The 19,213-nt window shown below is 34.7% G+C and overlaps 1 long non-coding RNA gene and 2 pseudogenes across 1 annotated transcript; 2 read left to right on the forward strand and 1 right to left on the reverse strand.

The window, feature by feature from the left end:
* Positions 1-395: 395 nt before the first annotated feature.
* LOC103828408 lies at positions 396-4,701 on the forward strand (annotated as a pseudogene).
* LOC117128594 lies at positions 3,156-3,902 on the reverse strand (annotated as a pseudogene).
* A 2,850-nt stretch (positions 4,702-7,551) lies between the features above and the next one.
* On the forward strand, positions 7,552-12,173 carry LOC103875163. The gene is made up of 2 exons (XR_001957642.2): positions 7,552-11,675; positions 11,760-12,173. It is a non-coding gene; the product is annotated as an uncharacterized LOC103875163 (long non-coding RNA).
* The last annotated feature ends 7,040 nt before the right edge of the window (positions 12,174-19,213 follow it).

Below are 19,213 nucleotides of genomic sequence, written 5' to 3' on the forward strand. Positions count from 1 at the left end.
ATTTCCAAGAAAGAAAGATGAGGTTTTTAAATACATAAGAAACTGAATCACCCGTGTTGATAGATGAATTATTCCTTGTGTGTAACATAGTTTACAATTTGATCTTAATGCAGGCTAATGGCAAGTCATCTGTCCTTACAAATCCTCCACCAAACTATGCAGACATTGCCAGGAAAGAAGGAACTCGAATCCAAGAACCAATACAAAGTAAAGGCTCTCAATATTGTTCTTGCCCACGGTTCAATGTCTCTGTCAGGGACCAAAAGGTTTCTGCAGTGATCTCTTAAAGAATAAGATCAATATTGATTGTGATTTGGAAGGTTTTTAAAGGCAGGATTTTGATTAAGAATGTGTTGTGTTGTAGATTACCTTGAAATTTAAAGCTCCTTCTACTTGTGAAGTTGCACAATTAATAGCAAACATTGGATCACACTGGTGGTTCAGACATGATATTGCGTTCTTGGGACAAGCAAGTGTTAGATGGATATCATAAAGCTGAAACGCTACTCCTTTCTTGTTACCCCAGTCCAGTGGCTTGGCAAATAACACTTCGAAGTGCGGAGAAGAAGAAGGAGTCTGGAGCAAGTGAGGATGTATCAGATGAAGATTTGTGCATTCTTATCTTAGGTTCCTTACTTCACTTTGATAAAGTGGTAAGTTTCATTTCTCGTTCGGATGAAGACTATAATTTCAAATATTCTTTGGTTTTTCTTTGTTTGAAAAACATCTTAATGATGTTACAAATTGTTTCAGGAAGTTGAGTTCATAAAGAAAGGAAGCTCGACTACTGAAGAACTCGAGGCTTTTGTTTCAGCTTTGCAAGTAGCTGGAACAAAACGTGGACAAGATAAGGCAAGTGGAGGTAGAGGTAGCGTACGTGAAGCCACTACAGACAAAACTATTTCTCAATTGGAATCGATGGGAGTGATAATCTATGGAGTTAACAAACCTCTTGGAGAAGATTCTATCGACGAGATATCATGGGACATTATTGCTGGATATGATCAGCAAAAGCGCTAAGCTTCAGTTTACATATATTAGCTTCTTATCATGATGCAGAGAGAGATAAATTTGAAACAAACCGACCCCGATCTGTGCTGTTTGAGGGCCCACCAGGTAAGAAAATGAAGAGAGAGCATTTTTTTATCGAAACAAGTTTTGATCTGATAGTCCATTAAACTCTAACCTTAGGAACTGGAAAGATATCTTGTGCGCATCATTGCTAATCAAGCGGTGAGTGTCCCTTAAACCTTTTGAGGATTTGAATCTTGAGCTCTAACCTCTTACAATTTATTTACCAGGACATACCATTGTTGTATGTGCCGCTTGAAGCTGTAATGTCAAAGTACTATGGTGAAAGCGAGCGGCTTCTTGGGGCTGTGTTTTCACAAGCAAATGAGATCTCTGATGGTGCAATCATATTTCTTGATGAGGTGAAGTAAATATTGCTCCGTTCAAAATATATCTACGAATAAGAAAAATTGACTTGTCTAAGTCACATTTCAGATCGCTGCTTTTTCTATCTCTCGTGATAGTGTGATGCATGAAGAAACACACAGAGGTTTATATGTACTACTAAGGCAGGTAATACGCACAACTAGAGACGAGCTATTACTTGTATGTTGGAGTTGCTTTGTCTATGTTATTGCAGATTGATGGATTTGAACAGGACAAAAAAGTGGTTGTGATTGCCACAACCAATAGAAAATAAGATCTTGATCCCGCTTTGATCAGGTAAAGCAATAAAACCTTCTACACTGGTTTCAACTCGTGGCTGCAGTATCCTGACCAGTGTCCTTTGTGTATATCTGTAGCCGGTTTGAGTCCATGATAATGATTGGACTTGCCAACCCGTCAAGAAATCATCGCCCAGTATGCAAAACAACTCTCAAAGCCTGAACTAGTCCAGCTTGCACATGCCACAGAAGCATAAAGTCTAACTGTTAATCTTATAATGTAATCATGCTAAATTTTGTAATGAATCCACACATACTATTTTTAAAAGCAAGATGCGCTTACTGTATTCTACTAATTCAAAATGTTCTTACTGTATTCTACTAATTCAAAATTGACCATTTTTTGAATTATCTATGTTCTACATTGTTCACTAACTGTTGTTGGAATTGATGTATCTATCAGTGTTTATATAAATTTATCTTCTTTATCGTTTGTCATAAATTTTATAATATGTTCAAATTATAAAATGTACACAAACATAAAATTAGAATTAAAATATTTTTGCTCTTTGAAATTCTCAACAAAAATACTCACTAACATTATATAAATTGGATTTACTTAAAAATGATCTGATTAAATTATAATTATTCTTCAATATCGACAAAATATGTATATATAACTTTACTATTTGATAAAAGTTGCAAACAAAACTGTGAAAGCAGTCGAATTGCTTAAAAACAAACAAATGGTTTATAATCATATGTCAAACAATATCATTTTAATTTATAGTTTTTCTCTAAACTAAAATTCAACAAAAATTATTACGTTAGAATACTTCTCATAAGTTATTAAATGTATTGTCGATAATATTAATTGAACATAAACTAGTTAAAACACTTGATTATTCAAAATTTATGAATAAACTTTGAAAGAAAATTTGCAAAGAATTTTATTGATATATTTGTACTTTATTTAAAACTAGTATTTACCCCATGCTTTGCATGGGAATATTTTTCTAACAAGCATAATATATATATAACTATAAATGGATAATTGCAAATTATCTTATAATGATTTTCCAAATTTCAGTTTAAACAAATATATATATATATCGAAAAGGACTTCAAAAATCTACCTTAGAAAATCATCTATCATCTATCTATATATATATGGTCCAAATGGTAACACGGTTTTGATAAAATAAGCAGTGCGGAATTAAAGTGCGGTACGGTCCAACTACGGTTCAAGTGGTTTGCGGAACAAGTGCGGATTTGGTTAAATTAGCGGTGCAGAATTGTGTTGATTGGTGAAAATATATTGTTTGCAAAACTGAACAATTAAACAAAATTTGAAAAAATGTTAAAACATATATGGCAACACAATCAATTTAATTTAAATTGAAATTTTCTATTTAATGTAATTATGTTGGAAATTTTATTATCATTATTTAGAAATTTAAATACCAAAATTCATATGAACTAAAATTTTAAATTACATATATAAAATAAAAAAGTAAATAAAATACAATAAAATCATTATCGATTATTTTGATTTTCCCACAATATATTTGCAATATTATCTCTTATTTGTGTCATTTGCTCTATGTGGGTCGCATCAAGTTCTTCTGTATCAACTACGTCATATTCTAAATATATGTTGTTCAGTCTTGTATCTAGCATCGTATTTGCAAAACCGTCATCTGCGTAGTTAAATATTTTGATAAAGTTATGTAATCTCATTGTAGTCATTACCACTCTTTTTTGCACTTGTATTTTGTATCTTGAAAAAGCAGATAGAATCCTCCATTTTTTCTTCTAAACTCCAAATGTTTTCTCAATAACGGAACGCAAAGACGCATGATATCGGTTGAATATTTCTTGTTTATTTTTAAGAGCAGTACCAGATTTGAATTAAGACATATGATATCTCACAACTCCATTTCGTGATGATCTATATGGATCTAAAAATCTTTGCTTGTTCGGATAGCCTGAATCAACGATATAATATTTATCTCATGGAGGCAAAAGGAACTCATAATCGTTTTGTTGTACCATTGCCAGAACATCAATATCGTGACAAGATCCCAGTGCTCTATTTCATATATATGTGAATAACATATTCAAATCACATATAGCCATGATGTTCAAAGATGCATTATCATGTCGATTCCGGTACATTCGTTGTAACTCATGCTCCACTTTTACGCATACATAAGTCTCATCCATAGATCTAAGAATCCACTGAAAATGGATAATATCTGCGATCTGAGTGAAGTCTTTCAGGAATCTGCATTAGCTCTTGTCTTGTTGGGGTTCTAATATAATCACATGCCAATATTTCTGTCGGCCTAGGAACTTCCATAAATTTTCTTTGAATCGTCTCTTGATTTTGGCCAAATCTCAAACCAACATCTCTTTGAACTTCATTATGCCCACATATCTGTAGAAACATAGCCACTCTCTCTTCAATACTTACATTGAGTGTTGGTTGTAGACCATAATTTGTTTGTGGCATATTACGCAATGACGAGAAACACAGAAATGTCATTCGTAATAACTGCAGACAGTAGCATCATCTTCTTGTAGTCGTCACCAAATATTTGTCCATCCTAAACCTTTATCGGTTTGCACTGGTCCCCTTTCAAAATAGCGATGATAGTAAGTCAATGTTGGATTGATTATTAACTCTTCAAACTGCTCATTTTCCAAATTCCACATTTCAACTCTCTCTTCGTAACTTAGATTGTGTATGTCTTGTGCTCATAAATGACATATACGAAAAGCATGAAATATTAAAAATAAACTGAAATAAGCCATTAGTAAATATAAATCTTTCTAACCAAATAAAAATGATTAAAAGACTAAAAAATATCAATCTTTCGCAACAAAAAGCTAAAATATAGAAACAAGACTATCAAAAAACTAATCTTCTTCAGAGTAATTTTGGTGACTTTCGTTTATATTTATAGATATTTCTTATATGTTGAATTAACCTCCTGGTCTAGGTGTATATGAAATATGGCCATCAATCATTATCATTTCGCGAAGTTCCTACTGCTGCATTATTTTCTTGCTGAGTATTCGTCACAATTTCTGCTTCACTTCCAACTGAAAATCCGTATTGAGTATTTGTTGGATTCGTCCTTGATGGTCTCCACCCTGAAGTATTTGATGAAAGCCCCCACTATGAAGCATTTGGTGGTGTGTCCCATTGTGAAGCATTTGGTGACATACCCCATCGTGAAGCATTTGGTGGTATACCCCATTGTTGAGCATTTGGTGGTGTACCCTACTGTTCAATATTTCTCTAGAGTTAGTAACAGGCTTGCCTTCATTGTTCTCAAGGGTATATGCCTCAGTAAATTGTTTGGAACATCCTTCACAATATGCCGCAGCAAGCGTCTTGACTCATGTTTCAGTAGTCTGCTGCTTAACCTCTACGCTATCTTCTGAACTTCCATCATATATAGGAACAAAAAAAATGATTAAAATAATAAAAGTATATATATAATCAGTGGGAATTAAAGTATGTCAATTGACTTAATTTTTTAAAGTATTTGCAAAGAAGAAGATGATCAATAGTTACAAAAGGTCAACTCCTATCTAAAACGTTGAGGAAACCCCATTCTTAAATCATGCAAAAGATGGGCAAGAGTAGTATACTATATCAATATCTTAGATTGACATATCCATAGCCACCATTCTGATCAAATATCTTGCACACTCACACTCCAATGGGATCACACCATATACAAATACTCTCTGTTTATTCAAGTATCATTTAGAGTGTGTGTGTGTGTGTTTTCTAAACTGAGAGGTTCAGAGAATGATAAAATTAAAACATAATCTTACATGAGCTTCATCCTCTTGAGCTTGCATATACCTGAACATGGCTTGGACTCACATGGCAGATCTATTGAGACGCTCCCTCTAGAGATTCTCATATAGCTCTCGGCTGACCAACTCAAATATTAAATATTTTTTATGAGCTAAAGATCACTATAAATACGAACAATTAAGTTTGGAGGTTTTCGCTCACCTGGTATTTTTTTTCTGCATGAGCTTGAGTACTGATCTGTGGATTTGGGTGATATGCGTTCTCTCTCTTCTTGATATTCATTGTGCATGATACAAGGGTCTCACTCTTGAAGAAAGCGAAGGAAAATGTTATAAAAAGGTTTCTCTTCTTAACTTCATTTTTCAGTACTGTTTCTGACTTGAAGCTGAGAAATGGCAGACGTATCAGCCACATGTGTTGTCATTCCCTCACAAATCTGTGTTTCAAAATATCATCGTAAATTCGTCAAAAAGGAAAAATAACTCTTAACTTTACTATAGATCATGTTTTGAAACAGATCATGCGTAGTAGTAGTATGTGTCATTTTGAGGTCAGCTTACTTGGGGAGACAAGAAGATGAGCTAGAAAATCTTGCAGAGGAAACAAATAAATGGGTTAGGTTTTGAAATCTTGAGGCCATGAAAGCTTGACAAGGGAATAAACTCATGGTTGTTGTGCGGTGATGTAAGCCTGCAAATAGGATCCAACTCTATTAATCAAAAGGTAACCAATTGCCAAGCAATTCATCAAGCAAGCTTAGCTCACAAACTCATATGCATAGTACGTAAGGAAGCCTGCAAAGATTCACAGAAACAAACCAATGAATTTTGTGAGCCCTAGCCTCTCGTGTACCTTGTAGATGGGGATACGTGAGAAGCCTGCAAAGTATCATAGTAAGCTCTATTAGTTTGCAAGCTCCATTTGAAGAACCACTGTCTATTAGAGGATTAGAAAGATTTGTTCATAATCAGTTAGGAGCATCTATGCCAATTAGTAGGCAGGGTTCCGGGCTTATCATAAATGAATGACCCTGAAGATCAGCTTCACTTCTGGGCTTACCATCAGCTTTTCAATAAAATAACGATCTAACAAAAAAAAACATGTTCTTTGCAATACCTTCTCATCAAGGAGGATAAGAGTGATTCCACAGATCTTCCGACAACGGACGGCGTCAAAGCCTGATTGCGCGAGAACGGTATCGGAGGAAGACATTTTTGAGATCAATTAAACGCTTAAGAAAATGAGAATCTGATAGAGGTTCTGAATATCCCTTCTACTCTCAACCCCCTGATATATATATATATATAGATTTTAAGGAAACAGAGGCGTCGACATTAATTGCCAAATTAAAAAAAAATACATTGAACCTCAGGGAGGTGAAGAGATAACATAGGGTGAGGTGAAGAGATGAGTAGAGGACCATTAAAGAGGAGACAACCAGGTTGAGTTCTGCCAAGAGGACATTGAAGTCCTAATCCGATGAGACTTGAAACAGGCAGAGTTTTACTCATTTATGGAACTAAAAGCGGAGAACACAAATCAGACCAGACTAAACCAAAACGACCACACTTAATCAACATTAAATGGACCCCACAATCATTAACAAATGCAAACGTGGATGCTCTAAGAAAAGAGGAAAGAGCTCCATTAGAGCATCTCCAATGGTGCATCAAAATGAGAAAAAACATCAAAAAATAAGAAAAATTCATTTCTAGTGGTACATCATACTGAGGAAAAAATGAGTATATGAACAGTATTCCATCAAATTTGAGGGAACACTATTCACAACCTCATTTTGATGTCAAGCTTTTTTATTTACATAATGATCATTTATTTAATGACAATCTTTATTTTATGCATAAACAAAACATTAACACTAAACATAACTTTTATAACTTTATACCCAATATGATCTTTGGATATGACATACATATTTTGGTATGCCGGGCACCAATAATGATATCAATGTGTAAGAATTTTCTCATCTTTTCTCCAATCTTTCTCAAGGTATTGCTCATCCTGCTCAATATGTCATTCAAGGAAAAGAATATAATATGAGTTATTATTTGGCTGATGGAATATATCCAAAATGGTCTACCATAGTACAAACTATTCAAGAGCCTGTAGGTAATAAATACTTGCTTTTTACAAGTTGAAGTTTGGTTAAATTGTATAATTTAAAAATAAGTGAAAATAATCTAAAATCTTATAAAATAAAGGTGTTCTTTGCAATATATAAAAAGTTGAAAAATGAATATAATAAAATTTGAGGAAGAAAATGAGAGGAACCATTGGAGCAAATCACAAATTCATTTTGAGTTTACTTCATTTTGAGGGAAAAAAATGAGGAAAACCATTGGAGATGGTCTTATATATATGATTCTAACAAACAATTACATATCAGCACATAATTATTTGCAAACTTACAAAATAATCTTAAAATGAAAATAAATAACACCTTTTCAAAATCTGTCGCTCGAATGAAAATATGGAGGGTCTTATTGTATTCTACGTGAATGTCACTAACATTTCAATCTTCTCTCTTTTATTTATAGATCTATTTCCTGCAATAATAATAATAATATCAATAAATAAAAACTGTATTTCTCCTTACTGTACGCGGTACCCAATAAAAACGTTTTCTCTGGGGAAGTTATAGATCATCCCAAGGCATAGAGTTAGAACAGTTACCTTCTGGTTGGAAGCTATGGATCATCTTCTACATGGATTTAGAATAGTTACCTTCAGTTGGGAAACTATGAATCAGCCCCTAACATGTGTGCTTGTACCTGATTGATGAAGCTTCAAGAGAGGCTACAGTAGAGATTTCAAAGTACTTGGGGCTCTTTGTAGTAGAAGCTGGTGGTCCATAAACCCCTTTGAAGATGGCGAGTAATCAGAAGAGAGGGGGAGACATCAAACTAGCGTAAAGAAGAGATCCAAGAAGTTGATGTGTGCAAGTTGTGGAGTTCACTCTTTCAGCACAAGTTAGGCCATGATCCAGAGTCTAAAGACTCTACCATGAGTAATCTGAAGTTCCTTGGACTCACTGGCCAATCCCTAGGCCTTGTTGAACTCTACTCTTTTTCCCTTAGCAAGGTTTGATCCCAAAAGGTTTTCTTGCTAAGGTTTTAATGAGGGAGCTTCTTCAAGGTTCCAAGCTTGTCCAAGGATCTTCTATGGTCAAGATTGAGAAGGAGTGTTGAAATGAAGAAGGAAGAAGCAATGACTTAGTTGTTGGAATGAAGAAAACATGACCAAAAAAAAAGAGTCATTGCATGATCCAAGCCAACATATCCACGGGAATTCATCCACGTAATTTATTTCCAAGGAAACCCATCCACGGCAACTTATTCATTCGACCCTTAGAGACAAAAGAGTTTGAATTTGAATCTTAGAGTCTTTGGAAGTGGCCCCTCTAGTCTTTGTTTATTCATTTCTTCTTTGTCTTATCAGTCTATATATTCAAATGTATGCAGAATAATAAACTAAGGAGAAATCCTTCATATACTCTCTCTCTCTCTCTTACATACAATTATCTACATTCTCTCTCTCTTTACTTTCTGGATTTACAACCTCTTTTCTCTCTTGTTCTTGAGTGTTCGTTCTTCACTTATTCATCATCTTTTTTTATAGACACAACACTCCTCACACATATATATGTCAATTGCTATCTCAGATGCCAACACTAAACCTTCAAATCATTAGCTTCTTTTTGATTTATGAACTTTTCTAGATAACTAAAATTGATGGTTGTGGGAACCGAAATTCGCACTGTCGATTTCCGTTTAAATTAGGAAAGTATGAAAACTCTAGTTTCCCAGAGTTTTCGAATATCTGCTAATACCACACTCTAAGCAATCAGAACACGAGATAACAACAGAAAGTTTAAGAAATCGTAAAAAGAGAGCAAAGAGAAGCTTATTCCGAATTTGTGTATGAGCGTTTACAACAAGGTATAAGCCTGGACTCGAGATCTCTCGGCGAGATTTCTAGTTCTAACAACGCTAAGACGGCTAATCCTAATTGAGTCGCAGCTCGAAATAACAAAAACGGAAAGTTGCCTAATTGCTCTAAGTGCTAAGTTCTCTCCGAAAAGTTTTTTTTTTCCTCTGCCTCTCGCCTAGAACTCCTTATATACTCGCTCCTAGGTCGGTTTACGCTTTTCCCCTTCTACCCTTAAGCTGTCATAGCTCAAAAATGGAGATATTATGTTTTTCCCGATCTTCGTGATTATCTTCGAAAACTTCATATTTATCCGCGGAAACTTGACATTTATCTTTCCTTGCGAACCAAGCATAAACCATCATACGGCTCATGGGCTTTTGGTTAAGAAGTCGTAAGTGGGCTTCGAGTCATGACTTAGGTCTCTTTGGACCGTCTTTTGACTCGAAACGTTTATTACGGTTTCTTCGATAAAAACAAATTTTCCACGGTTTTTGTCGTAAAATTTGATTGATGACTTCGAATAACGAGAACATGAAATGGTTCAGCTACGATCTTCGGGAGATAGCATTAAAGAGTAGACGAGAATGCATGGATTCGCGTCATATCGACGTTTTAGGAAAGCTTGATCGCTTCGTAACGATCGAAATGTGCATGTGCTCGGTCACTACGTATTGACCAAGCTTAGTTCTGAACTCGGTCGCTACGTAGCGACCGTGCCGTGGGTGTGCTCGGTCGCTACGTAGAGACCGAGCAGTACGCGTGCTTGGTCGCTGAGCGGTACGCGTGCTCGGTCGCTGAGCGGTACGCGTGCTCGGTCGCTGAGCGGTACGCGTGCTCGGTTGCTACGTAGCAACCGAGCTTGACTCGAACTCGGTCGCTACGTAACGACTGAGCGGTACACGTGCTCGGTCGCTACGTAGCGACCGAGCTTGGCTCGAGGTCATTACGTAGCGACCGAGCCATGTGCATGCTTGGTCTCCGCGTATTGATCGAGCTTGGCTTGTCCGCGGTCCGATTATCATGCTCGAGCTCGTCCATGGCCAGTCGGATACGTGTCCGTTGTCTTGGGACAATCTGTATTTGGTTCGACCGCGATTCGAATAAGATTTTAACGCAAGGCTCTTCGTAAAAATTTATTTACGAAGATTACTTTTCGTAAAAACGTTCATGCCGATTTTGACGGACTTTCAGACATTGATTCCGTCATGACCGATTTTGACTCTAACAATGGTGATCTTTTTAAGACCACAGAAATTGGGTTAACAGAAGATTAATTTTCTTTTCTTTTATAATCCAATTTTGAACCATTCGTAGATTTTGTTACTATCCATCACTATCTTCCAAGAATGTGATCTCTTATCTAGAAATGTGGGTAGGCTAAGATTAGATTTCCTCCGTTTTTGATAGAGCCAGTTTCGTACCAACTAAAACAAAATCTAAAGCTTCGTATTTAGACATGCGGTTTTAAACTGAACGGAACCAAATCAAAATGTTCAGTTTTCAATTCATGTTTAGTCATAGTTCTGAACTGATTGAACATTTTTTTCAAAATTAATTAGATTATCAATTCGGTAATCAACTAATTAGATATTTATAAATTTAAACTAAGCCGATTTACCACAATATATCTAACCAAACTAACCGAATATAACTAAAATTACCTGAATTTTTAATAAAAGTTTAAAACTTCAGTTCATTTTGATAACATAATTGAAAAACCAAACTAAACCAACCCAAACCAAACCAAACTGTAATTTGTGTCGGTTCAGTTCAACAGTTTTTCAGTTAACCGAACTGTCCGACACATAAGAATCATGATAATGCTTCTCGAGCCACACACTAAGAAACTAAAAAGTCACAGAACAATACCCACCTGCATAATCAGCGTGTAAAGCAAATGACTAGTGAGGGTTTGTTTGGTATCTCGATTGATTCTCATAATCTCTCTTTTTTGCACATCGGAGAGAAAAATAATTTCGGACAAGAAACAAGCAAGCCGTCGAGCAGTCCAGATTCCAACAATGATTCCTGAAAGAACTAAGAAACATAGAAGGAAAGTATATTTTCTTGTTATTGCTTGCTTAACTTGTTCAATACATCATACATTTTGCTTTTATAATGAGCTCATCCTAGGGGTTTACACACAGGTCACAGGCTACAGATTGATTCAGCGGCGCATAATCGTTACGGATGAGGATATGCTGAGCTGTCAGGTGAGCTTTCTTTCTTGCTTTTGTTTTACAGGAAACTAGATGCATAATTGCATGTGCCTTTACATTTTTGTCTTGCTCTAAAAGTGTAGGAGAAGACTATTGAAGAGTTGTGAGTAAGCAAGGATTTGGGTTTTGAAGTTAAATTGGGTCTCTCTACTTTGTCAATAAGTTGGGCTTGTTCTTTTACTTGAGTTGGGCTTTCACTTATAGTTATGACGCTCCAAAGGAGTACTACGCCACCACGCCGGTGGCGAGAAAAGGTCAGTCGTCAACAACCATCACTTCTTTGCGATTTTATCGCTTGTGGTGATATGTATAAGTTTTAGATATAAGTAGAAATAATATAAATGTATGTTCAAACTTAGACTATTTGTAAGTATATAAAAATTGTTTTTGTTTTAATAGTAATGATATTTTTATTTGTATAAAATAACAGAATAGATTTGATATCAAACCTTGAAATTTTTAGTATTTATGACATATTTCGTTTTTAGTGGATATTAATTTTTTTTTTTTTTTGGTTAGAAAATTTATAGATATTTAATTTTTTTAGATCAATGCATTCGCAAACGTCGTGTCGTGTTAGACCATGAATGTACATTATCGTTGATTATTATATGGGCAGACACTTGTCCAATGCTTATGCGTGTGGATATTTCGGCCATCCGGTGAATTAATGTTCTCTATTATAAACAGGAAAAAATATTATCGATGACGACGTTGTCAATTTTGTGCGTTTTCTGTGTAACGGTCATCTTGTTATACGAATCTTCTTGATTATGATTAATGAATTTAAGTCGTACAGTAGCTGTCAACCAAAAAGAAAAAGTCGTTTTAATATATAAAAAGAGTAGTCTATCTACTTCTGCGGAGATGAACTCGAACAAGTTGTAATACTTTTCAGAATTTTAAAAGTAGTAGTAACTCATAGTTTAGTCGTTGGAAGATGTATGAGCATCACCAGAACCACAAATCGACCGCTATAACATTATTATATATTTGAATGGACCGGTCTTACAGGAAAGCCTTTGAAGACCATTCTTTCAAATGCCTACATATGAGATTCCATGCCAAAGCTTCGAAACATATCTATAATATTAAAACAGAATCATTACTAAAAATTTATTTTAAAAGTTATTGAACTTTTTTATTGACTAATTATTTTTTTGGTTCTACTTAATATTTCACAAAACAATACAAGATAACATGAGATACATGTCAAATTAAAAGGTTTGATCAATCTGTTTATGACTACGGAATGATGTATCTCAAGTTAGGAAATATATATTTACCTTATCTTCTAATAGTTTTTTTGTTAATAATATATTATATATAGGATTTTCAAAACAGAATACAGAAAATGATTAAATACTATTTAAAAAAATTATCCAAAAATCTACTCGAACAAAGTTTTTGCACCTATTCATTAGCTAATTATTAGTCTTACTTTATATTTTTCTAACAATACAAGGTCACGTGACATACATATCAAATTTTAAGGGTGGATCCGGATCCATTATTCAAATACCTGTAAAAATATTTATAATTTTTAGATAAGTAAGAAATACAAGTTAACTTGGGTATTTTAGGACTCGAAAAAGATCCGAAGTACCTCAAAACTCAAAAATACTGAAACAAGAAAAAAATATCTAAAACACAAACAAATACCTAAAAAATATGCAAATACACAAAAATAATCCCAAAAGTTTACCATAAAGCTGACCTCAGGAACCAATACCTTTACAATTTTCCTAATACCCAAATTATTTTTATTTTTTTTGAAATTTTACCAGAAACTCGAAACTATGATCGGAAACCCGAATCTGAAACTTAACAAGTATTCATAATTAATACCAAAACATATTTGAAATACCCAAATATATCTAATATACACAAAACATTTTGTGTACTTTGGATACCCGATCGGGTCTCGGATAAGAGTCGGATAAGACCCATAATCGAACAGAGACCGCAGGTCAAAGAAAAAAAATCAAATATGTACTTTTCCCTAGACCAAGACCACAACTATATTTCTAGGTCGATTTTGGTTTGGTTTTTCGGATCCGGTAAAATATTCAGGCCTGAAATATAGTTATATATGAGTGTTCATACAAAGTCTTATAAACTAATTCATAAATTATATAATTTTAAACAAATACCCTTTTTGATATAACGACTTTGTAACATAATACTGTACACCAGTTCCAAAATACTAATTCACAAAGTTTGTTTCCAATCCAAAGAAAAACATGTGCTTCAAAAGCACGGATCAAAATTTAGTTGTCTATAAAAATAAATATGGCACTAGTCTCTTTTAAAGTAGTCAGTTTCTTTTCGACAAATTTTGCTTATTCCAAATTTCTTTTTAATATTATTTTCTTCATTTTTATTGCACTTATTAATTCTTGGACAAAATATTTAATTTGATATTCTATTTTGTTAAAAAAGACTTCTAAAGCTTGTTAGTAATGTTTCTTTTGTTATTTTCCCTCACAAAGAACATACAAAATTTTAACCTAATTTACGAGGCAAAGAAAATGAATGTGTATAGCCAAACTACTCCTCTATATATTAATCTTGAATCATTGGTTAAAAGATAACCTTAAAAAACATGTTTACATGTCAAGCTGAGAGCGCTCTTCAGCCCTCCCTTTTTATTGGACCGACTTCACTAAGATTATTACAAGAGTCCCACTGAATGGACCACTCAATACTTCAGTATATATCTCCAAATTATTATTTGATAACAAATAACCATTTAACTATTTCCTTTGGTGTTCAATCATTTAATATCTTCTAAAAACGTAATTAAAACATCTAATGAACTATTCGTACAACATGGAAAGACAAAACTTATATAAAAACTTGTATATCGAAGATTATATGTGTTATTATATTACTTACTTCATTTTAAGAAAATTGATTACCTTTGAATGCGAACAATAATCTGCAGATGCCACCAAAAATTAACAAATTATGATCTCAGTGTTTGACAATATTCAAGTACGATTGTGGTATGCTGGAGTTTCCATTTACTGGGATTATGTTATCATGTGTAAGAAAACGAGCTGGAAGAACAACTCAACAAAGATGTTGGAAATGAGGATTGGTATGAGAAGTTTCCTCACTATGCGGTAAATTACATGAGGTTATGGGTATCGGATCATCGTCCGGTCCTAGCAGAAATTCTCACAAAACCAACAAAAAAATACAAATTTGATAAGAGATGGTTGGATAGTGAGGAACTAAGGAAAGTCATTCTCGAGGGATGAAAGTCTTCAGATCTCCCTCCTGATGTAAATATCATGTAGCATATCTTGAGTTGCCGTAAAACCTTAAGCCAGTGGAGGAGACAACACAATTTGAATTCAGCATAACAAGTGGAGGATCTTAAAGAGAAGGTAGAGGGTTTGTACAATGATGATACTACGACTGAGGAAACAGCAGTGGCTGTACAGGAATTATCTGATGCTCTTAAAGAAGAGGAGATGTTCTGGAAACAAAAAAATCGAGTATTTTGGCTAAGAGAAGGCAACAGAAATACAAAATTTTCCACGTTTTGACAGAGCAACGAAGAGCAAGGAATAGAATCACTCAGTTGAGGGATGCAACTGGGAATGTTGTCGAGGATGAGAAAGGACTGATAGCCATTGCTACTAGTTATTTTAGTCAAATCTTTGAATCATTTAACCCATAAGATATAGCAGATGCACTATCTAAGTATCATCTACAATCACAGAGACAATAAATGATGATCTTACAGGCCCGGTCATTGAGTGGGATGACCGCTCTTTTCTATCAGAAATTATGGGATATCGTAAAGGAGGATTTAACTCATATGGTTAATCAATTCCTTTTTGAAGGATCAATGGCTAATGGTCTTAATGACACTAATATCTACTTAATCCCAAAGATAACCATGCTAACAAAAAATGTCTCAGTTCCGCCCCCATTAGCTTGTGGAATGGTAGTTATAAGTTAATATCTAAAGTCTTATGCCATAGATTAAAAAAAGTTCTTACAGATCGAATCTCAAAAACCAGTAAGCCTTTGTTGCTGGACGACAAATCTTGGATAATATTATGATTTCTCAGGAGATGTTCCATGCACTCCGGATAAACCTAGTGGACGAAATAAAAGGATGGCCATTAAGACATATATGAGTAAAGCGTATGATAGGATAAAGTGGTCATTCATCGAAGCAGTTATGAGAAAAATGGGTTTTTCAGAAACTTGGATAGACTGGATAATGCGTTGTATCATGTCGGTTAAGTACAAGGTACTTATGAATGGTCAACCAAGAGGAAACATTATTCTGGAGAAAGGTCTACGTCAAGGAGATCATTTGTTTCCTTTCATTTTTATTCTATGCACGGAAGCGCTTGTTAACTTCTTTATCAAACAGAGAACCAAGGAAAGATAACATGGATGCGTGTCACACGCGCTTGTCCCTCGATATCTCACTTTCTCTTTAGTGATGATAGCCTTTTCTTCTGTAAGGCGGAGCTCCGTGAATGTGAAGAATTAATAAAAGTAGTCAAGAAATATGGACAAGCATCCGACCAATGTATCAACTTTGAGAAATCATCTTTACTCTTTGGTAAGAGGGTGGGTCGGGATATGAGACAACAAAATAAAGATACACTTGGGATTCGGAATGAAGGAGGAATGTGGACATACTTAGGAATTCCAGAAGATATCACGGGCTCCAAGTGCAACATGTTTGCTTTCCTCAAGGACAAATTAAGGAATAGAGTGAATGGATGGACGGGTAGATGGCTATCAAAAAGAGGAAAGGAAGTTCTAATCAAGTCTATATTGTTAGCTCTGCCGATATATGTTGTGTGTAGTTTCTTGCTCCCGCTGGAGATATGTGAAAATCTCGCAAGTGGCATAACACAATTCCGGTGGAGCTCAAATCCACTAAAGAGATGAATTCATTGGGCAAAATGGGAAAAACTTTGCGTACCGAGAGAAGAGAGGGGGATTAGTTTCAGGTTGATCCATGAGTTTAATCTGGCCCTATTAGCAAAACAACTATGGCGACTTCTCCAATACCCTGATTCCCTAGTGGCTCGAGTTTTAAGAGAAGATACTACAGAATGAGTTCGCATTTGCGACTAAGATCTGTAAACAACCAATCATATGTGTGGGCCAGTATTTCAGCAGCATGGAAACTATTGCTATTGTGGATTAGACGGAAAATTCATTCTGGATATGAGGTAAATCTGTGGGAAAACCCTTGGATCCCTACCACCCCAGCTAGGCATGCTCGACCTTCTGTTCCTGTTTTGAATAAAAAAATGTTAGTAAGCGACCTTATTACTGGAGAATGAAAGGAATTGGATGTTGGATTACTAGAGAATTATGTCGTCCTCATGACATACCTCTTATACAGAGTTTGTCCATAAGCTCAACTCATCGCCATGATACTTTTTGCTGAGATTACACACAGAACGACCAATATACGATTAAATCTGGTAATTGGGTAGCACGAAATCTATTGAAAACTTAGGAAGAGAAAGGGATTTTGGAATCCAATATTACCAAACTCCAAGATTTTGCTTGAAAAGTAAAAGCACCTCGGAAAATATGTCATCTTATATGGCAATTGATAACAGGACAAGTGGCAGTAACAAGGAACCTGAACTGTCGTATTTTGAGATACGTAATTATTGTCTAAGATGTGGAGAACCAGAAGAAAATGTTACTCATACCATATTTGAGTGTCCTCCAGATCTGCAAGTATGGTATCTATCAGTGGCACCATCTAGTCCTAATATCTTTCCGCAACCAAGTATTTATTCCAACACGGATTATCTTTTCCGGAGGAAAAATAGCATCGTCGAACCAGAATTAGACATAGATCCTTATCCCTCGATAATTTGGTATATTTGGAAGGTTTGGAACAATAAACTCTTTAGAGAGATATACAAGGATCTCTTGGAGCTAGTTAGATATGTGGAAAGTGAATTTCAAGCTTGGTTTAACGCAAATGAAATGATAACACCCATTCCACAAGAGCACAATATGTAGGAATCCCAAGCCATAAGTTTGGATAATACTTATATGGTGGATGGTTCATGGACCTCTACGGCACAGTTCAGTGGTTGTGGTTGGGTTTGGATGGATAGTTTGGGGAGGATTCAACTTTTTGGGATGCAAAACTTAAGGCAGTGAGAGACCGCTTTACATTCAGAAGTGGAATGTAACGATCTGATCGCAATGATAAAGGAGCCTCACACATGGCCAAGTTTTGCAACTGAATTGGAGGCAACAAAGATGTTGAAGATATATTTTCCGAACTTCAAGATATCTCATATCCCAAGAGTGCATAATGAAACTTTGGATTTTCTAGATAAAAATGCGAGATCTTTTCATAAAGAATGGTGTTACATTAGTTGTTCTATTCCGGTCTGGTTATCCAGATCACCTTAAATTTGAGTAAATCGAGTTGGCGTTTGTTGTAAAAAAAAACTATTGAGACGAAACACAAGTGGATGGAGTGAAATTACATAATCTACCATCCAAGATTTATACATGTAATCTCCATGGTTAATTTGAAATCATTATCAAATTAAACAAATTTAATTTACATCTTAGTCTGTGCAGGGCACATGTTATCACTAGTTGGTTATGTTATTCACAAGTTCAATATGTTTCATTCATTAAAAATTAATTAGTGACCGAAAACGGATAATACATAAAGTGAAATACAATAATGGAATACTTAGTTGGCATGTTATAAATTTTTGGAGACAAAACCCACACACTAAAAAGCTAAAGTCCTAAACATCATAAAATTAAAAACAATAATTAAGCCAGAATCTCAAAGCCGGATGAAAAATAAAAATCAAACATTAAGAATGATTGCAACACTAATATTGTGATAAAACTGAGATAGAGAATAAGCTAAGAAAGAGAGAAAACCAGGGACGAAGCTAGGTGAAAGAGTATGATGGGGGCACGTGTACCCCTAATTATTTTGATTTGAAAAATTTACCCCTAATTATTTTGATTTGAAAAATTGTACATTGGACATAACAGTTGAAATGGCTTATTTGGTTAAATTGCACCCACATTTTTCACTGAACCTTACTTCGATGCCTCCACTATACTACAATAAGGAATAAATTTGCTTTGTTATTTTCTACAAAAAAAAATGATAAAGAATAGAAATGAAAATGAAAAAAAAAAAAATAGAAATGAAAATTGATTTCTTATGAATGGTGTATTATTATGGGAATCATAAGGAATTAAATGTTTCTTTTCGTTCCGTTGGTCACAAATCACACCCTATGTTTTTTTTTTCTTATCAATGGTATTTCTAATCTCAGAAAAGGAAGAAGGTTTTAGAACCCATATTACCTAAACAACAAGGCAGCTAGCTAGCCCATTAAATTCCTTACCATTCGTTAAAATGCTTATATTATCTCCAAAATATTGAATTTTCATTGGTACATTTTATATAAACACCAGGAACCACAAATATTATTAAAGTTTGGTATGTAAAATTGTGGACCCAACCGTCCAAAAAC

The sequence above is a fragment of the Brassica rapa genome, chromosome A01 (assembly GCF_000309985.2).
Source record: "Brassica rapa cultivar Chiifu-401-42 chromosome A01, CAAS_Brap_v3.01, whole genome shotgun sequence".
NCBI classification, from domain to species: domain Eukaryota; kingdom Viridiplantae; phylum Streptophyta; class Magnoliopsida; order Brassicales; family Brassicaceae; genus Brassica; species Brassica rapa.